The following is a 4562-nucleotide window of genomic DNA, read 5'->3' as shown; positions in this document are numbered from 1 at the left end:
AATACTGGCCACAATGAGGAACCAGGTGCCAGGGGCCACATCCTGAGGGTCACCTGCCACCTGCCAGGCACAGGACCCACAGCTCTGCCTCCTCCTGACCTGGTGAGGAGCTCTCAGAACCGCCCTCTGTCCTGCCTGCCTCATGCCAGAGTGAGCCCCTTTAAGGTCTGGGTGCTTCCCCCTCTTCCCTGTGGATGGGGAGACAAGGGGCTAATACCGGCTGGTTTTTGTCTTCCTAAAATCCACAGGCACAAGTTCCTTTTGTGTTTAAAATACAAAAGAAGAAAAGAGACAAAGTCAGCAAAAGTAAAGCTCAGGCACTGAGCTCTTTGGATGTTGGAAGTCCAGAAGTAAAAGCACCTGGGGCATGGGCATATCTGAGAGATAGTAGTTATCCCAGTATTAGTCAGGGATCTACAGAGACAGACCAATAGGAGATGGATGGAAAGGCAGACAGACGGATAGATGAATGGATGGGTGGATCGATGGATGTATAGATGGATGGATCAATGGATGAACAGATGGATGGAAAGGCAGACAGATGGATAGATGAATGGATGGGTAGATTGATGGATGTATAGATTGATGGATCAATGAATAGACAGATGGATGGAAAGGCAGACAGACAGATGGATAGATGAATAAGTGGGTAGATCGATGGATGTATAGATGGATGGATGGACAGATGGACAGATGGAGGGCTGGAGAGACAAATCATAAATGGACGGATGGATATATGAATGGATAGATGGGTGGATGGATGGATGGTTGATTCATGAATGGGTGGATACATGGAAGGATAGGTGGGTGGATGGATGGATGGATGGATGGAGGGATATATGAATGGGTGGATACATGGAAGGATAGATGGGTGGATGGATGGGCAGATGGAAAGATGTATGGGTGGACAGACGTATGATGGATGGATGGGGAGATAGAGATACAGAGAGGTATGAGAGGGGATTATTGAGGGGAGTTGGCGCACACAATTATGGAGGCCGAGATGTCCCACCCTGGTTCCCTCCCCAAGCTGGAGAACTCTGCCTGCAGCCAAATTCAGTCCAAGTCTGAAAGGCTCAGTAAGTCAATGCTGTAACTCTCAGTCCAAGACCAAAGGCCTGAGAACCTATGGAGCCACCAGAACAAGTCTTACAGGCTGGAAATCCGATGTCCAAGGGCAGAAGGAGAGAGTCCCAGCCCCAGGAGGGAGAGAGGAAGTCACTCTTGGTCTCCATTTTTGTGTGCTCTCTGGGCCCACAGCCAGCTGGATGGTGCCCATCCTCAGTGCGGGGGGATCTTCCCTACTCAGTGCAGTCTCCTCTGGAGCAGCTGCGCAGACACACCCAGGAGCTGCACTTTACCAATGCCCTACATATTCCTCAGTCCAGTCCTGTTGACACCTACGATTAACCCTCACAGTCCACATGTGCTGAGCTGCTCTCTCTCCCCAGCCAGTGGGGGCCTGACTAGGCCAGGGATGGACCCAGCTAAGTAGCCTGTGGGAACCCTGGGGAGGGTACTGGCATGAAGTCTGAGGACACGTGCCCCAAGTTAGCAACCCAGAGGTCAAGTTCAAGGCTCAGGCAGAAAGTTCAAAACCAGGTTGATGGGCCAGGTGTGGTGGCTCACACCTATAATCCCAGCACTTTGGGAGGCCGTGACAGGAGGATCACTTGAGGTTAGGCGTTTGAGGTCAGCCTGGTGAACATAGTGAAACACAGTCTCTACTAGAAATAGAAAAATTAGCCGGGTGTGGTGGCACATGCATGTAATCCCAGCTACTCGGGAGGCTGAGGCAGAAGGACCCCTTGAACCCAGGAGGCAAATGTTGCAGTGAGCTGAGATCGCACCACTGCACTCCAGCTTGGGTGACAGAATGAGATTCCGTCTCAAAAAAAAACAACAGGTTGATGGAAAACAGATCCCAGGCAGGGAGCAGGGAACACTGGCAGGCTGGGACTCGGAGACTCTGCCCACACAGAGACGGATGCCACTGCAGTCTGGCAGGGGTCTGGTGGGACCTCCCTTCCACCCTGTGTGCCAGCCAGCCATCCAGGCCCCATGCCACACATTTCCCAGGGCTGGATCCTGGTCTCACCCTTCCCTGCCTTGTCATGTGTCCCGCCCTCAAGTCCTATCTGGGTTCTGGCCGTAATCCCAAGACACAATCCCACACGATATAATTCCAAATGTTAAAATCCTAACAGATTAAAATCTCCAAAATCTAAAATCCACAAAATCGCAATCCCGAAAGATCAAAAATCCTGAAAATATAGTCCTGGGAAAAATAATTTTTCTAAGTTATTTAAAATACATTTCTAACAGGAGATTTACTTGAGAAACATAAAAACATGACAGAACGCTTCATAGGTCATTTTACACAATGAAATAGGCAAAAATGACATACGTATATTTGCAAGCATAAACACTCAGGTATACTAACAACAATCATGAGAGTTTAACAGTTATGAACGGACGAAAAAGGGACATGTATAAGCATACATCACTGTGGCTGACAATTAACCCTGTCTGGTAACTGCGTGCACCCAGCCGTGTAACTGCGGTCATCTGAAAAACCCTGATGGACAACCTAAGTCTTTGATGAGATCAATAAAAAATTGATGGGGCTGGGTGCAGTGGCTCACGCCTATAATCCCAGCGCTTTCAGAGGCCAAGGCAGGCAAATCATTTGAGGTCAGGAGTTCGAGACCAGCCTGACCAACGTGGTAAAACCCCATCTCTACTAAAATACAAAAACTAGCCAGGCATGGTGGTGGGCACCTGTAATCTCAGCTACTCGGGAGGCTGAGGCAGGAGAATCGCTTGAACCCGGGAGACGGAGGTTTCAGTGAGCGTGATCATACCACTGTACTCCAGCCTGGGCAACAGAGTGAGACTCCATCTCAAAAATTAAAATTTAAATTTAAAAAACCATGATGGAGCATCACAGCACAGGCAGTCACCCAAAGATGCCTGGGTCATCCAAAGAACCGAGATCTGGAGAATTTTTCTTTCACAAATACAGTCACACATAAAGAGTACCTCTTTATTTATTAAGGAAGTTTCAATGGTTTTCCATATGTGTCCAGTGCTTACACACACAGCATGTGATAAGTATAGTTTCAAGGAGCCAAATTTCTAATGTCCAAGGCAGCAGAGGAAAAGTCCCAGCTCTCAGAAAGAGACCCATTCAGGCCAGGCGCCATGGTTCTCACCTGTAACCCCAGCACTTTGGGAAGTTGAGGCAGGAGGATCACTTGAGGTCAGGGCTTCAAGACCAGCCTGGCTAACATGGCAAAACCAAGTTTCAACTAAAAAATACAAAAATTCACTGGACGTGGTGGCGGACACCTGTAATCCCAGCTATCTGGGAGGCTGCAGCAGGAGAATCGCTTGAACCCGAGAGGTGGAGGTCACAGAGAGCCAGGATCACGCCATTTCACTCCAGCCTGGGCAACAGAGCGAGATTCTGTCTCAAACAAACAAACAAACAGAGACCAATGTGTCTTCTTATTTTGTTCTCTCAGTCTGCTGGCCAATTAAATGGTGCCCACCAACAGTGAGGGGATAACTTCCCCTCCTGATCACCTGATCCACCCAGACTCGCTCACAACCTCTTCTGGAAACACCTTCATAGAAACACCAACATTTCTTTTTTCTTTTTTTTCGAGACAGGGTCTCACTCTATTGCCCAGACAGTGACAGGATCCCAGCTCACTGCAGCCTTGACCTCCTGGGCTCAAATGATCCTCCCTCCTCAGCCTTCCAAATAACTGGGACCACAGGTGTGCACCATCATGCCAGGCTAATTTTTGTATATTTTTTTTTGTAGAGATGGCATTTCACCATGTTGTCTAGGCTGGTCTCAAACTCCCTAAGGTCCAGTGATTTGCCCACTTCAGCCTCCCAAAGTGCTGGAATCACAGGCGTGCACCGCTGTACCTGGCCCACACCCAAATTCCTTAATCCAGTCAAGTCAGCACCTAAAATTAAGTCCACAAATCCACCGGTTGTAAACTCAGCACTCACATGCATCTCCTTAAATCAGACTTAATTTCCAAATAAAGACAGTAACAAGGTTCACCTAACTTCACGCAGCCAGCACCGTGCAACTATCTTGTGTACCACCAAAAATGCACTAATCATTTCATCAGAATCTGGCTTTCAGGATTTCAACATTCAAGATTTAAATCTCTTGGGATTGTGATTTGGGGGATCTAGACTGGGAGATTTTGACATTTTGGGGTTTCAGCATTTGGGATCGCGGCATCGGGACTGTGTCTTTTGGGATTATGATCAGCACCTGTTGCACCCACCTGAGTCGGTCCCTTGGAAGCAGCGGAACTGGGCTTGCTGCACCCACATTTGGGGGAATGACAGAGTCCACCAGCTTACGGTTTTCCTCCCCCACCCATCATCCATCCACCTACTCCCCATGAAATCTAACCCAGCGACTTTTGTCCTTGTTCATAATCCTTTCTTCTCACTGTGTTGTCTGGATGTAAACCGGCTCAGCAAGTACAACTTACCCACCCTCTCCCTCATCCATCCACCACCCACCC

This window comes from Cebus imitator, unplaced genomic scaffold, assembly GCF_001604975.1.
Source record: "Cebus imitator isolate Cc_AM_T3 unplaced genomic scaffold, Cebus_imitator-1.0 Scaffold284, whole genome shotgun sequence".
Taxonomy (NCBI): domain Eukaryota; kingdom Metazoa; phylum Chordata; class Mammalia; order Primates; family Cebidae; genus Cebus; species Cebus imitator.
This window is presented reverse-complemented; position numbering follows the sequence as displayed.